This window comes from Aquarana catesbeiana, linkage group LG13 (assembly GCF_042186555.1).
Source record: "Aquarana catesbeiana isolate 2022-GZ linkage group LG13, ASM4218655v1, whole genome shotgun sequence".
In the NCBI taxonomy this organism is placed as follows: Eukaryota; Metazoa; Chordata; class Amphibia; order Anura; family Ranidae; genus Aquarana; species Aquarana catesbeiana.
The window spans coordinates 55,319,381-55,337,580 of NC_133336.1; positions in this window are offsets into that span (position 1 = coordinate 55,319,381).

An 18,200-nucleotide genomic window follows, 5' to 3' on the forward strand; every position below is an offset into this window, starting at 1 on the left:
CTATCAGTGCTCACCAGTGCCACATATCAGTGCCACCTATCAGTGCCCATAAGTGCGGCATATTCGTGTCTCCTCATCACTGCCACCTAATCAGTGCCCATAAGTGCCACCTCATCAGTGCCCATAAGTGCCACCTCATCAGTGCCCATCAGTGCAGCCTATCAGTGCCCATTAGTGCCGCCTCATCAGTGAAGGACAAACATTACTTATTTACTGACATAAACTAAGAAAAACTTTTTTTCTTTTCAAAATTTTTGGTCTTTTTTTTTTGGAAAAAATAAAAAACCCAGGAGTGATTAAATACCACCAAAAGAAAACTCTATTTGTGTGAAGAAAATGATAACAATTTCACATGGTTACAGTGTAGCATGACGGGGCAATTGTCATTCGAAGTGTGACGGCACTGAAAGCTGAAAAATGGCCTGGGCAGGAAGGGGGTGTAAGTGCCCTGTATTGAGGTGGTTAAACCAAGTGTTTTATCTACATTGCACATCCTACCACCATTCTAAGCTATACTCTTAAAGCAATGCTTAAGTTTGACATAGCAAGTTTAGGATGTCATATGCAGACTCTGTGTTATGTAAGGTATTTGATTATTTGTATTTTTCTTTTTGAATAGGCCATTTCTCTTTGCTGCTAAGTTTAGGAGGTCCTGAGGAAGCTGATAGTTGTGAAAAGCATTGACCTCATGGATCACATAACAAAGATAATTTGTTATAGTATATTGTAATGGCTTGCATTGCATATGAGAATATTCTTTCTATTGTTTTTAAACAATTTTATGAAATTTTGTAATAAACATTATACATTTTATAGTTTTGTGTGGTCGCCCCTCTCTGGTACCAGTAAAGCCCAAAACAAAGGTTTTTTTTTTTTTTTTGGTTGAAGAATTTATATTTATATGTTTTTGTGGTTCCTAAGGTCTCATAAGAGTCAGGGGAGCCCCTTTTAACCATGCTGTACCTGTTCTTGTGCCTAAAAACTAACACTTATGAGTTGTGAACATCACATCGGATATTTATACAAACATAGAGTATTCTATTTTACGGGTTTATTGCCCGTGTATGATGACAGTTGCCCAGATTTTGCCCCAATTACCCATGTATTGACATGATTACCCACTTGTTGCCTTTGTACTATCAAGATTACCCATTTGATGCCTACATTTTGTTGACTATGTATTTCCAGGATAGCATTTTTTTTTTCTAACATGCAGACCTAAACCAGCCTAACAAATGTTTGTATATGTTGACGCATTGACTGAATCTGCATGCAGAAAACAGCAAATTAAAGCGTTTGTTACACTTAATATTCCTGATATGTGTCTGCTGTACCATGTACTTGTATGAGAAAGTCTCCTCTTCTCTTTGTATTGTTTCCTTTGTGTGAAATCCCTGGAGTTCCTGCTAGTCCTCTTCCGTTTTAAAAACTGGCCACACTAAACAGGAGAGCACAACATGGTCAGTTCTCTAGCTCTGCTGTGAACTCAGTGTGCTCTCCTCTAATGATCAAACTTGTCCTGACACACCTCTGATGCATAGCCATTCACTGGGAAGCTCAGTGTACTGCTGCTTCTCCTCCCTCTTACCCTCTAACTCTTATGCAGCTGAGGATACAGGGAATGTGATCATTTATAAAGAATGGAAAAAAAGGTATTTATAGTAATCGTTTACATTCACTTTAAGAGATGTGCTGTCAATCCGATTAGATGAAAATGTTGCTCATATGTAAACATGGAGATGTCTACATACTGTACTGTATATGATTATTTAATAAACCATACAGGAGACCAGAAGAGATTGCTTTTCAAAAAAAAAAAGAAAAAAATTAAACATTTTTTAAACAATTATATTTTGAAATACATATAAATATTTACTGATACCCGTTTTATTATTATTTTTTTTTATTCTTTATTTATACCCAAAGGAGTACAAACCGTCAATAACATAGATACATAATTCATTTCTTCGAAGTTCTCCATTTAAATATAGTAGTTACATTTCTGTACCTATGCCTTCCAATATATGCATATTAAACTTTATGCACTCATATATCTTCACTTCCAGAACCTCTCTGTCTTTTGTTATCCTTATCTTCATACCTTAAACGGCAGGATATAGCAGATTCCTCCCTTTGATTTTATATTTCCCCAAGTGTCCCCCACCTCAAAACAAAAAAAAAACAAACAAAAAAAAAGACCCTCCTACCCCCTCCCTAATCCTCTCTCCCAGTGGGGGGGACGGGAGGCTCCATATTATTGTAGACTTCAAAGACAGATGGAATTCATTCCCCTACCATATCCCCAACAAACTCTTCCCTTCTTCTGAGTATACGAATAAATTCCATATTGACCAAGTTTTGATGTAATGCTCTTGTCTATCTTGGGGCCAAGAGCACCATGTCTTCTATAGCCCCCACATTTCGGACCCTATTCAGCCACATTGCAATCGATGGTGGCCGAGGGTCTTTCCCACATCGAGCAATACACGCCTTGGCCTCATTAACAAGATGACATAAGACCGATTTTTTATATGTCTGTAATGGTATTTGTGAAAGGTGCAATGGAAAGAAGGCAGGATCGTCCCGTATTGGGCAAGTTGTAAATTTTTGAACAATCCTTTGTACCTCTAGCCAATATTGTCCGATCTTAGGACATGTCCAGAATATATGAAGCAAGGTCCCCGAGGCTTCAGGAAAGAACCTACAAAGCCTTGACGGGGTGTAATACACTGATACCGGTTTTATGTTGGTTGACAAATATCCCAATTTTGTAATATTTAAAAATATTTAAAACTGGAAAACCTGGCCATGATGTTCCAGGCTCACACCACCAAACTCCCGATGGGCAGCCAGTGTGCCTGTGAACCGAGCCAGGTCACAGACACTGTGTACAGAGTCAGTGCGAGCAGCTCTGTACCTTGGGATCACTTTGATTGGTCATAGAAAGACCAACCACTACGATCACAGATGTAAACAGTGTAGTGCTTACATCTGTGAGTCCGACCCTTAATCTTGCGACAGGGGAAAGGGAGCAAAAAGGAACTATTATATGAATGAGTCATTTCTTATTTCTTGATTATTATTATTATTATACAGGATTTATATAGTGCTGACAGTTTGCGCAGCGCTTTACAACATTAGGGCAGACAGTACAATTACAATTCAATACAGGGGGGATCAGAGAGCCCTGCTCGTTAGAGCTTACAATCTAGGAGATGGCAGCAACAGCAAGGAGCACAGATGACAGCAACAGCAAGTTCAAGAAGTTTTTTATTTTTTTTAACTCTTTCATCCCCCCTCCCATCCTATACATCTGATCCCCAGCCTGTCTGTTCAGTGACCTGTATATCAATCCTTCACCTCCCTTATCCTGCACAGCTGCACATGAATCCCTCATATCTATCCTCCTTTCATAGCCATACCCCCTCACTGTATGTGACCTGTACAATGAAGTGGTTGTAAACCTCTGAAATTAAAAATGAAAGCATATCCTTCTATGGTATGTATGTGCCTTGATTCAAAGCACCTAGTGTGATTTCTGTTTCCTCTGCTATCTGTCACTTCTGACAGCCTATGCCGACACCACAGAATCCCGTGAGACAACCTGCCACCCTCAAGCACACAGTAGATGACTGAAAACCTCAGCTGTGCATGTTTCCTCATTAGACTGTGTAGGGGAGTGTCCATTCATTTCACGCAGGTCTCAGATTACACTCAGCTCCTTGTTCTATGTTGTACTGTATGTGACATTACATCCCCGCCTCTTGCCTTCTGGAGCTCAGGAATGCTGTGTAAACCATTTGCTGTCTACACACGACTGGACTTTTCGTCAGACTGAACTCCGAAGGACTTTTTCGATGGAGTTCCGATGGAGTTCCAACGAAACAGACTTGCCTACACACGATCACACCAAAGTCCGATCTTTTAGAACGTGATGACGTATGACCGGACTAGAATGAGGAAGTTCATAGCCAGTAGCCAATAGCTGCACTTGCGTCCTTTTTTGTCCGTCGGACTAGCATACAGACGAACGGATTTTTCGATCGGACTCGAGTTCGTCAGAAAGATTTGAAACATGTTCTATTTCTAAAGTCTGGCAGATTTTTCGACAGAAGAGGTCCAATGAACCCCACACACGATCGAATTGTCTGACGGTTTCGTTCCGTCGGACCAGAACGGTCGAAAAGTCCGGTCCTGTGTACACGGCATTAGGCTTTAGGAGGCTGTAGAGGAGAGAGGGCTACAGATAAACGGGTACAACTTATATATATGATATGTTTCATCTCTGTTTATTACCGGAGGCTAGTCATTTCACTAGGTTCACTGTATGTAAGGGTTTAGAAACACTTTAAAAACCACTTACCGACCGACTCCTGTACATATACGTCGGCACTTTGAAGGTGGATATCTCGGCAACGGCAGCAGCTGCTGCCACAACTGACGTATCCATCTTTACAGTCATGTTGCCGATAATGGTGGTCTCTGCGGCGGATTTGCCACAAGATCACCGTTATCGGCGGCGGGAGAGGTGCCACCCCCCTCCCGCCGCTCTCCCACCGCTCTCCCGCGCCCTCTGCTGCTTACCGGAGCCGTCGGTAGCGGCGGAGGCGATCGGGACCTCTCACTTCCTGGGTATGGAGACGAGTGAGGCTCCGCCCATTTGTCTTAAAGGCATATTTTTTTTTTTTTGTCATTTTTTCAAACGACAATGGTTTTTTTTGTTTTTTTTTTTGCATTTAAGTCCAAATATGAGATCTGAGGACTTTTTGACCCAAGATCTCATATTTAAAAGGACCTGTCATGCTTTTTTCTATTACAAGGGATGTTTACATTCCTTGTAATAGGAATAAAAGTGATCCAAATTAAAAAAAAAAAAAACTGTGAAAAAATAAATAAAATAAAGTAAAGTAAACATGTAAACACCTAAAATCTAAAATCTATTACAAGGGATGTTTACATTCCTTGTAATAGGAATAAAAGTGATCCAAATTAAAAAAAAAAAAAACTGTGAAAAAATAAATAAAATAAAGTAAAGTAAACATGTAAACACCTAAAATCTAAAACGAGGCTGGTCCTTAAGTGGTTAATATCTGCTACCTAAACAGTTTGCTAAAGGGGCTCTTTTCACACAGGCATTATGATGCATATTTGTGCCGCAGAATCAGGCATGTGGCAAGAGATAACTGAATGTCCGCTGCTTACACCAGTACAAACTTAAAAGTCTATGTAAATCCAAAATCTATTTCTTAGTATGTTTGGCACCATGCCTCAATATACTGTATACAGCCTTCTTAAAGTGGTTGTGAACCCTAAAAAAAAAAAAAATCTGCAAGACAAAGGCATAATGAGCTAGTATGCATAGCATACTAGCTCATTATGAATTACTTACCTGAGATCGAAGCCCCCGCAGCAGTCCTCGTTCACCTCTCCGGCGGCTGACATTGCTCCCGGAGCGGCAGGTGACGGCATAGTCTAACTGAAGCAATGGCACACACGTGAAGCCTCAATGAAGCCTCACCAGCGCCCATCAAATGCAGCCTCACCAGTGCCCATCAATGAAGCCTCACCAGCGCCCATCAAATGCAGCCTACCAGCACCTATCAATGCAGCCTACCAGTGCCCATTAATGAAAGGTTTGCTTGCTTCCATTCAATAGGGAGTCGGGACACAGACACAGTCCTCCACCACCTCTGCGCCTCTGACACTATGTGCGAACGGAGTGGCCAGTGGTTGCTGATGCTGAGACTTAGTTGCTTGCTGTAGAGAGAAGAGAGTAGGAAAACCAGTGGCCGGGCACCCTAGGCAGCAGGGCGCCCTAGGCGGCTGCCTAGTTTGCCTAGTGGTAGCACTGGCCCTGATCCTACCACTTCTGGGTAGTGGGAGAGTTAGTCCAACCAGAATGACGTGGAGCTTAAACGGAGCTCTTTTTTTTATACTAGGTTATGTATGGTGGGCAATCTGGGAAATGAGGCAGTTGGGAAAGGGGAAGGTTGGAGGGGGGGGGGTTACTGCTTTAAAATCTGGAACTATACACCTCTACAGTAAGTAAAAGATGTCATCACTGACACCCTCAGACCTCTGATCATGGTTGTAATTCTACTGTATGTATAAAGCTTTTAAACTTAACATTCCAAGGTGTATGTTGTCCATAGCCAACCACATTTTTCTCATTTTCTAAACTACAATATAACAGAAGTTATTACTTGCTTGTTGGTGGCAACACAAAAAAAAAATTCCTTTCATAATTTTTTTTTTTTTGCAATGCCAAGTGTATGCCTTATTAGGATTAAAAGATAATAGCTCGATATTTATTATGGTGTGGTGTTTATTTTCTAGGGATCATGAAATGTTTAGATTGGTGTAGTTCATTAGTTCTAAAACCTCTCCTTACATCAAACAATCACATGCTTTGTCTTCCCTGCATCTGCACACATATGACATTGGTCAGGATATTGACTTCCTATACACCTTGTGATGATGTTCAGTATAGGAACAAGAGCTAGAAAAAAACAACACAGTGATTTTTTTTTTTTAACATTTTGAATGTAACTATCACACCTACTCAGTGGAAAGGTTAATTTTGTGTGTTTGAACCAATATTTCAGAGAATGCAGCCAATCTAATAAACTAGGAACTGGTGACATCGGTGTGGCATGAATTCATATTTGGCAGCAGTTCTAGATAATTTCCAGAGACACTTGGATGGCAAACCAATGATTCTCGGCCAATTGTGTACAGCAGTCCATGGACCGCTTATGTCATATTTCATAATATGTTTATTAATAGAGGTGAGGGTTTTGTTTGCCCAAAAAGTAATCCCATCAATACCAGGATGATTTGTGGATGTGTACTTTGGATCCCCGCTCTTCTGGGCAAATCATTCCAGGGTTCAAGTTTCCTGGTCCATGTTTTTCTTATATATCTTTATAGTGTCAGATGCTACAGATTTACATTTGAAAGAATGCAAATCACCATTCTTATTGTAACAGTGTATCCTTGCTTTCTTGCTATTAGGTTATTTTTGATTATGTATTTGAATTCTATTTTTTGGGGGGTTTCCGATTTTCAGCAATTCGCTCCAGTTGTGGAACTAATTTATTTTATAGAGAAACAGTCAGGAAATGGCGTGTAGCACTACTTCTCTGGAATAAGGGTGTACTGTTATCAACTTGTATTCACTCCCCGTCAAAGCAGAAATGTTGGCCCAGTGTTGAGCTCTAATGTCCCCCATGGAGGCTAACCTGTGGCCTGCCTGAGCTTAGATCTGTTGTGGAGTGCCCATTTACCCTATTCAAGTGCAGGGGCAGGTCCCTTTAACATCTTTTTCTACAACTCCCTGGTTTTCTGGACAGACTCAGGGAAGATACATTATTCTGCTAGCTTCTTTCAGCAATTCAGACAGCCCACACCTCATTAGACAATGGTAGCTGAGAAAGTGGTCTGCAGCCAGGTGAGCAGCCCTCTACTGTAAAAAATGGTATGTGAGCAACCAGGCCAGAGCCTAATAGCATGCAACTTATCTAAAAGAACCAGCTACTGTGGTAAGCATCTCCCTTATTGCTACCAGAGTACAGTAAAACCTTGGATTGTGAGCGTAATCCGTTCCAGAAAAATGCTTGTAATCCAAAGCAATTGTATATCAAAACAAATTTCCCCATTAGAAATAATGGAAACTCAAATGATCCGTTCCGCAACCATTTATTCATAGATCTTTTAGTTTATAGTCCATATAAAAAGATTATAGCAATGTGATAGGTTGTGTAACCATAAAATGTCCATCCATAAATGGAAGCCTCCACAAGGGGATTAGAAGCAAAATCCAGCAGGAGCTACAGAGTATTAATAAGAAGAGAGGCGCCTCTAATGCCCCGTACACACGGTCGGATTTTCCGACGGAAAATGTGTGATAGGACCTTGTTGTCGGAAATTCCGACCGTGTGTAGGCTCCATCACACATTTTCCATCGGAATTTCCGACACACAAAGTTTGAGAGCTTGCTATAACATTTTCCGACAACAAAATCCGTTGTCGGAAATGCCGATCGTGTGTACACAAATCCGACGCACAAAGTGCCACGCATGCTCAGAATAAATTAAGAGGCGAAAGCTATTGGCTACTGCCCCGTTTATAGTCCCAACGTACGTGCTTTACGTCACCACATTCAGAACGATCGGATTTTCTGATAACTTTGTGTGACTGTGCGTATGCAAAACAAGTTTGAGCCAACATCCGTCGGAAAAAATCCATGGACTTTGTTGTCGGAATGTCCGATCAATGTCCGACCGTGTGTACAGGGCATAAGAGTAGCAATACGTTGCTAAATATTGTACCTTCATTAAATGTATTCATATTGCTACACTTAGAGGCGCCTCTCTTCTCTTTTTACTCAGTTGTGACATGACGCTACTTGTATATCAAGACATCGCTTGTATATCAAGTCAAAATGTATTTAAAAATTTTGTTTGTCTTGCAAAATGCTCTCAAACCAAGTTACTCTCAAACCAAGGTTTTACTGTACTCTGATTCCAGTGGGGTGGAGCTTCTTGCTCGGGTCTTGGATGCCTCCAGCTGTTCACCAGTGTTGTGTTACCAGCACAGCCCTGGACTTTACTGTGAGGGATGATAATCACAAATAGATGTGTTCTGTACTGTTTTACTGAAGTAGTAGTTTTTAGCTTGACTCTTTGTCACTATTGACAGAGAGTAACAAAAGATATCGGCAATCACTGTAGTAGCGCTGACTACTACAGTGCTTGTCAACTTTCACAGCGGTCCATCAGGTATGAAATATGCATACTTCCATTGTTTTAGGAAGCTTTAAAGTGGAACTTCACTCTTTCAAATCAACATTGACTATTTTTAATCCTTATGCTGATAGGATTTGTAAATAAGGAAAGTATATCATATTTACTTGTTTTGAACATCCATTTTTTTCAGTTACTTCCTGGTTTCTATTAGTGTACTCCTAAAAAGTTCAGGCGCTGTATGGAGAACCAACATATGGCAGTCTGTGTAATGAATGTTAGCCCTCTGCAGCTAGAGGGGAACTAAAACACCGGAGATGGTGCTGTGCAAAAGAACAAACAGCAAATGATTCCTCTTATTCCAGAGCTGGGGGGGCGATGGCTACAAACCACTTTGAGCATACCTCAGAGAAGTCATAAAAATGTCTATGCCACGGTTTGTGTAAAAAGATTTATTGTAAAATCAAAGCATTCTAAGAATGGAAAAGGTTAAAACTTGGCTGACAGACAATCAATGTTAAACATCATGCTTGATATTGAACTTCAATCTCACCCAAACCTCAGCTGACTTGGGCATATCAAGGTCATTGCTGGGGCAGCCAAAAGGTGTATAGGTGCCAGATGTCACATGGGCATCCACCCAATGGAAGAAATGACAGACCACTGGTGGAACCGTAAGGGTCAGTGATGTGGAGAGGCCCCCAATAGACCAGACATTGGACTCCAAACCTCCAGAGGATGCAGCTGGTGTAGTCGGGTGGCACGCTGGATGTGACCTCACCAACACAGAGCAATGTTGAACTGACTCACCACAGCAAGGCTTGGGATGGCACAAAGATGCAGTTGTAGAGCACATGGAAAGCTGTCAGCAGGCTGTAATACTAATAACGTGTTTTGGGCATGGCCCTTTATCAAAGCAATAACGTGTTATCAGTAATACAGCCTGCTGACAGCCTTCCATGTGCTCTACAACTGCATCTTTGTTCCATAGGAACATAGGAGGGCCAATCGGAGCTGCAGGGCAGCAGAGCTGGAGGTGTGCCTCTGTGTGTCTGTGTAAATCCAGGAAGTGAACAGGCAGCAGCTTCAGCTGCCCACAGTTAAAATGGATACAGCCAGACTTAGTGGGGAGAGATTTCTGCAGCATATTTGGCAAGTACAGAATCACAGTATATATAAAATAATATGCAAAGTGGTTGGAGGAAAGCTTCAAAATGGCAAAGATGTTTTTATTAAAAATTATGTGAGCAGACTGCAGTTCCTCTGTAAGTGGGAACATTTAAGAAAGAATCTTGTTGATTACTAAGTGAACCTGCCCCGCTTTTGCTCCAGTTTTTAAATATCAAGCTCCTCCTGCTTGAAATTGCTTTACAAATGCCAGTAAACTTCATTCCATGAAAGATACCATTCTGTTATCCTTAGATATCTTATGTTTTTAGTTTCCATATGCTTTAGTTACCATCTGCTTGTAGTAATACCTGTGATTTTTTTATTTTCTATAGCTGTGCCTGTGAAAGGATGCTGGCACCATGAGAACTGCCTACCGCCTGCCAAATTAAACAAAGACTATTATAAAGTTTAATCTTGCTATTGTGGTTTCCGCTCTACTGAAAAATACTTTCTTATATTGTTCCATATGGTTACAAAAGGAGGTGTGAATGTTTTCCACTTAAAAAGAGAATGGAACAGAAATGCATGATATATTTTGGGACATGGTCAATATCAGACTGTCCAATTTCATATACTGGTATATGATATGGTAGTGCTATATGCCCTCTTTATGACTGCACATGCAGAAATACAATGTAATCTTATGATTGGTGCCATCTACTGGCAAAGAGAACATTTTTCCAGACTGCATAAAAAAAATATTTTGTTCTCCTTGCTTGAGAATGAATACTCATTTATGGGTACCACTGCCAACTTTAAAGTGAACTCGAGGGATCAGAATTTTGGAAGGTGCCATTGCTGACTTGCTTTTAAAGGTGCAGGTTGTGGTATCCAGTGCTGATTTTGATTTAGTTACATATATGGCGAGTCATTGACCTAAAACATGCATGCAGGAGGTGAAGTCTGAAGGTGTAAGCACCCACCATAAATGGCTTTTTCAGGTCAGTGCATAACTAGGTAGGAAATGTAAAATCAGGTTGACAACCTTGTAGCACCCCTGAGTGGCTGGTTGATAAGCCAGGTCCTGCGCCAGGAGGCCTACTTTGGTACATGAGCACGGGGGGGTGGTCTAAATTACTTCCTTCCCCTGCATCTAAGGGACTTGTTGCCAAGGTGCAAAATATGGTGCCTGTCAGGATGTAGATGGGGCAAGGCCCATATATATAACCAACCCAACAATCCTTAGTTTATCTAGTTCACCCATCTATATACAGAGACTCAATACTCTGCCTCACACCCTAATGCCGCGTACACACGGTCGGACTTTTCGTCTACAAAAGTCCGACAGCCTGTCCGACAGACTTCCGGCGGACTTTCAGCGGACTTGCAGCAGACTTTCTAACGAACGGACTTGCCTACACACGACCACACAAAAGTCCGACGGATTCGTACGTGATGACGTACACCGGACTAAAATAAGGAAGTTCATAGCCGGTAGCCAATAGCTGCCCTAGCATGGGTTTTTGTCCGTCGGACTAGCATACAGACGAGCGGACTTCGGGGTCCGTCGTACTTACGACGTAAAGATTTGAAGCATGCTTCAAATCTAAAGTCCGTCGGATTTTAGGCTAAAAAAGTCCGTTGAAAGTCCGGAGAAGCCCACACACGATCGGATTACCAGCCAGCTTTAGTCCGTCAGCGTCCGTTGGACTTTTGTAGACGAAAAGTCCGACCGTGTGTACGCGGCATAAGGGTCATCGGGAAGTTTCATTAAGAATTGGGTACAGAATGCCTATATCTCACAAATACGGACAGATGGCTTGCATACCATGATCAGGGCTACTCTGGTAAGCAAGGCTTGCTAGTTCTAAAGCACCTGCAAGAGTGGGTCCAGCAGCAGTACAAGGTATGTTTTTTCACCATTTTAACTAAAAGAATGAGCGTAAAACTTTGTACTACTTTTGTATAACCTCAGTAAATCCTGATGGAGACTAAATCTTCCCTGGTCAATCCAAAACCAAATAACAAAATGGCAAAAGTTGGGCTTTTAAACCTGTAAAGATAGAATTATGAGCATTGCTGATTTGGGATATTTAGGATTGTCATCTTAATCCCGGCTTTACTGTCTAATGAGGACAGTGAAATCTGTACGGTCTTCCTAAATGCTTCTTTCAAATCAATGATATTTTCCTTTATATAGTTTTCATATAAAATGGTCCACTCCTAGTGTATGTCTATATGACAGTATGACAGTGGCAGGCACATTTAATTGTAAGGTCAGGGGCACTCACCAAAGGAGAAAGAGAGAGAGAGCGAGACAGTCTAGGACCACATGTACCGCCATGGAAGAGCTGATGTTGATCCAGACCAGAAGCAGGGACTATTAGGCAAGTTTCCTGATGTTTATTAGTTTACTATTGTTGCCCATAACTTCTGGCTGTATATTTAAAGACTGGTGACAGAACTATATATGTCTCTTTGTTGTTATCTCACATGCACTATACAAGATAGATAGGTCTATGCGCGTGTGTAGTGGTCACCCTGCTCTGTGTTACTAGGTGAACCTGTTTATTGCAATAAACTTTATATGCAGCTCCTACTATTCTAGTTAGCCCTGTCCTAACCCTGTGCTATGTTAGGCATCCAACTACCCATAAGTAGTTAGAGGTCCGGTTGTATGGCAGATTAGAAACTACTAGGGACTAAGAAGCAGAGTAGATAGTCTCACATAGGTCTTTGCGCATGCACGATGAAAAACATGTGGCATGTCTTCCTGGACTGGTGTTAACATGAATACACTATGCTTTTGGGTTACTCTGGTTTACTATATAAGGCATGAATATAGATAGGCATGCTCATATGGTGGTCTGTACTAAACTGCTGATAGGGGATCCTGCTGCTGTTAGTGCCATGCATTCTACTGTTGTTATTTGGAATGTTGGGTGTGTGGGGTGCTATTACACAGAGAGAGGTGGGGTGGGGATTCTATTGAGGGCGGTAGGTTGGTCCTGCCAAACCAATGGTTTTGGTTTTTTAGATTTTGGTAAAAGCTTTTTTACTTCTTTCTAATTTTCAAGTGTTGTAAACCTTTGAAAATCAATAAAACATAATTAAAAAAAAAAAAAGAAGCAGAGTAGATAGGATGTTTCTGAGTTCCAGTTTCACACCACAATTTCTGCTGGTGAGAAGCAGCGGTCCGGGTTGGTTGGAAGATCTTCCCATCGTTGTTGATTCTGTCTCCAGGTCTTCAACACCAAGATAGATGCTGATTCGGGATCATCCTAAGGCTGCTTTCACACTGGGGCGGTAGGGGGCGTCGGCGGTAAAACAGCGCTATTTTTAGCGCTGCTTTACCGCGGTATTCGGCCGCTAGCGGTGCGGTTTTAACCCCCACTGGCGGCCGAAAAAGGGTTAAAACCGCTCGTGTAGCGCGGCTATAGCCACGGTATTGCCGCGGTATAGCCGCGCTGCCCCATTGATTTCAATGGGCAGGAGCGGTTTAGGAGCGGTGAATACACCGCTCCTTCACCACTCCAAAGATGCGGCTTGCAGGAGATTTTTTCTTCTCCTGTCAGCGCACCGCTTCAGTGTGAAAGCCCTCGGGTTTTCACACTGAACAAACAGCAGCGGCTGTTTTGGGTCGGTTTGCAGGCGGTATTTTTAGCGCAATAACGCCTGCAAACCTCCCCAGTGTGAAAGGGCTCTAAGGGTCCCCTGCAACTGGACATTGCTGCAACATTCATCTGGAGGTATCTTTATTAATAACTACGTATATACTGTATAGCTCAGTATATATGCTCAATTCCACCAGGACTTCTATTGGCCCCTTTGCTGTGTGCATTGGATGTATGTACAATTATTAATCTTTTATTATATAAAGCTTGAATTAGTCCCATACTTCCGACAGGGTTGCCCATTATCTCCCTTATTATTTTCCCTTATACTCGAACCCATGGCCCAATACATCAGAACAAACCAAACTATAACTGGCATTGAAGTAGGAGATATTACACACAAATTATGTATATTTGCAGACGATATATTACTTTTTCTATCATCACCACAGGTCTCTGGTCCTAACTTAATACCAGCTCTTGATGGATTTGCAGCCCTATCCGGCCTTATGATTAATCCTAAGAAATGCCTAGTGCTTAATATTTCACTCACAAACATGGAATTGATCCCGGCTAGGGCTGCACTCCCATTCACATGGGCAGAAAAATCAATCCCATATCTTGGAATTCATTTAACAGCATCTCATTCTGACTTATTCTCAACCAATTATCCTCCTGTATTAAGACAGATCACAAATCTAATAAAACAATGGTCGCAACTTCCTTTATCCTGGATAGGGAAGATTAATGCAATCAAAATGACTATTCTACCCAAATTGCTTTATCTATTCAGAGTCCTCCCTATTCCAATTCCTTCCTATTTTTTGAGAATAGTACAAAAAAGAGCAACTTCGTTTATATGGGGCTCTTCTAAACCACGTATACCTATACACACACTACATCTTCCCAAAAATAAAGGAGACCTGGGATACCCTAATTTTACTAACTACTACAGAGCAGCACATTTGGCCAGTCTGTCCAAATACCATGCAAAACAGGAAATCCCATTATGGGTATTTATAGAGGCTTCAGAAAATGACCCTCTATTAATATCAAATTTATTATGGCTTGATCCTAAAGACCGCTTTAAAATTCATAATCCCATAACTAAACACTTCTTATCTCTCTGGGATAAACTAAAAACCAAATATCAGTTACAATCTCCACACAATCCTCTCCTTTCTTTTATCAGAAATCCGGCATGGATCTACCCAAATTCTTTTAAAGCTTGGACAACATCAGGCATTCAGACACTAAATGACTTCATAGCATCTAAATCATTCCTTTCATTCCCATCGCTTAGAGAAAAATATGATCTACCAAACTCTGAGATATTTAGATATCTCCAAATCAAAAATTTCTATACACCATTCCTAAAGGGGGATACACCATTATCCCAATTATCCATTTTTGAATCAATCTGTACAAAAGATCCATTTGCTAAAGGTACAATTTCATCACTTTATAATCAATTATATGGAGTAGCAAATCTTAAAAGACCCTCTTACGTTCAGAGGTGGGAGGAGGACCTGGGACGAACTTTAGAAGACACGGACTGGTCTAACATATGGCTCACATCTAAGTCATCTTCACCCAACATCTTAGCACTGGAGACAAATTATAAAGTCCTAACTCGCTGGTACCTTGTACCCGCTAGAGTGGCAAAATATTCACCTAATACCTCAGCTCTTTGTTTTCGAGGATGCCCGGAAATAGGCACATATTTACACATATGGTGGACGTGCCCAGTAATCCAAACCTTCTGGAAGGAAGTCTTCGTGATTGCATCTAAAATATTTAAAAAAATAATACAACCAGATCCATATTTAACTTTACTTAATCTAAAACCGGAATGGTTAACACTCTCTCAATTCAAACTTATGATCCAACTAATAACGGCTGCAAAACAAACAGTGGCCAAGGCATGGAAATCTCCTACATTGGTACTAGCAGAAACAATTCACAGAATGAATAATACAATGTCCCATGCTAAGATGGTAGCCATTGATCAAAATCAAATTCCAAAATTTGAAAAACTTTGGCATCCTTGGATAAAACAACAGTTCCTGTCAAACTTCAATGACTCTGTCCTGTTGCCATGGTAACAGATTAAATGACTTACAGAGACACCCATTCTAAGGCTTCAAAGAGAACTAAAAAGAATAATAAACTGACGAGCGGGACAACCTTGTGGACCATACCTCTACCTTTCAACCCTTTTTCTTCTTTCTCTTTCCTTTTCTCCACCTTACGATTAAAGCTCATTATCAGAATTTATTTGACCTATATACACTCTAATAGTAAACAATATGTATAGTAGGTATAAATCATTTAAATACCTACAAAAGTAACTAAGGAAATGATATATATCTTTAATTTAGGTTTACGTGAACCCAATGTTTAACATTTGAAATTTCATGATATTTACCTATATAAACCCTACTGTAAAACAATGAGTTTACTTTATAGACCCTTGTAAACTTACTTTATGTATTTTTATAACATTGTATACTCAATAAATTTCTTTTGACAAGGAATTAGTCCCATACTGGTGTGCATCTATAAATGTGTAGCACCCTGGAGTTTAGGCAGAGATGTTCCTCACAAATTTACTTGCCAGGAGTAGTCACCCTGGTCTATTGTTAGATTACCATTGATTTCTCCCTAAGGTTGGCCTTATTGCACTTTTCTCTCCTACCACTAGGTGGCACTAGATATGAGAAGGGCAACTCGAGGTCACGTTATGGGTATGTGGGGTATCTCAGCCAATGGGCAGGGTTTTCTTGGATTCCTTGGCATGCTGGGAGAACCGATATATTCGGGTGGAGTGAGGTGATCTATGTTCTGTGCCACCTGGACGGCTGTCTGGGTGGACATGTGTTGTACTACCCCGGTCTGCTAGGTCGGAGATTGGGCCTATCCCGGGTGCATCTGGCTGCTAGGCTGTCTGAGGGCCTATCCAGAAGCAAGAGAGCAGCGCAGGGTTGGGATTGCGGCTTGCAGTCCAACCAAAAGTGATGGTTTTGCCAGCCGGAGATCCTGTCAGTGGTCGGAGGTAAAGGGGAAGCTGTCGCCAGAAAGGGACCATCCGCCTTTTTACCAGGGACCACAGTGAGTAACTGAAGCAAGTACCGGAATAGTATTCTCACCAAACGGGCACGGTGGAGAATCGGAAAACTTTAGACGGTGATCAAGTCAGTGACCTAGCCAGTGGAGGTGACGCTTGCAGAGCAGCCTTGTGTGTCAAGCCAGGCCAGCAGGGGTGAAGCTTGAGAAGTATCGGGAGTGCCAAGCTAGGGAATCAGCAGAGAGGCGGGGGTGACACCTGAGGAAGATACCACCGTGAAGATTGGAGGAGCTCAACGGATTCAGTGGCAGTGAATCAGAGGGTCTAGTGAGGGACCGGGAGCTCAGTGGGCTGAAGAACTACAAGGAGAAGTTGTAGTGAAAGTGAAGGAACTGTTACCTTTGGTATTAGGAACTGTTAAAGACTGTTGCCATAAGAGACAGCATTCCTGCACGTGCAGATGTGGCTTCTTGCTGGAGGCCTTTCCCTGCATGGCTGTCCTCTTATTGAAGTCTTGGAGTCTGCTAATTGAACTTGCAACTACTCAAGGGTGTCCTGGCCCTAACCCTCTTTCCCCCATAAAAGTTTGTAAGAGAAATAAACATCTCTTTTGCATTCAAGAAGTGTCTGGCGCCCAATAACTTCCACCTTGCACTCACTATGCCTCACAACCCACCACATACTGAAGGATGTCAGCTATCTCTGGCCCTGGAGGTTCTCATTAGATTGAAGGAGGCCTGAGACCTTGCTACATATGTATGGTTAATCTTATATGCTTGTTGCAGTAGTTCCTCTGCTCCCAGAGAATTTGATTTATGATTAATGTGCCAGGAAGGGAATCACCTGTTCACAGAGGACCTGTCCTGGGTGAATGTTTTGATTCTCTTATTTGTCTACAGTGTAATATCCTGTTTGGGGAGGGACATTTCTTATAACCCACCAAAAGAGGGCTACATTGTCTAAAGCATTGCAGTTTCGCTTTATAGAAATGCATGAATACATGTATTTATAAAGCATTTACATCCCAGGAATTCTGTGTAATGTGTTTTTGCAAACTTAGCATTATGCTGCAAAAGCATTTTTACACGTTTTTCCTTTTCATCAGGTGCTGAATCACGGGGCTCAGATGGTGGATGACAAGGAAGGAAATGGCAATCTTTTCACATGAACGTGTAACTTATAGGATGGAGCACAAAAAACAATTAATCACTCATTCTCTCCTCTGACATTTACTATTCTTTTTAGCGTCCTTAGCAATCATTGAGCTCAGTTTACGTGCTCAGGATGTGTCTTTTTTTAAAAACTATTATTAAGGCTGAATACTTAGGCAGATATGAAAAATATTTTAGTCTAGTTATGTATTCAGTATAAAACTAATTACATATAAATTTATAGTCAACATGTGTTAGTACCTGAATTTATCTTTGTATTAGTATCCTGACAACACTTGTATAGCAGCACTTACACTTAGGGGGAAAGATAAGCACCTTGAGCCAATTCGGCTACATTAACAAATGTGGCTGTCACTGCTGCACCCTTGAAAAATGATGCATGGTCAGATCGCTTTTCAGATCCATTTGACAAGCAGAGAAGAGGGGGTTGTGGATGTGATATAGCCATATTCACCTAAATGGGTCAGTTAAGGCGGCCGAGTCAAAGCTACGG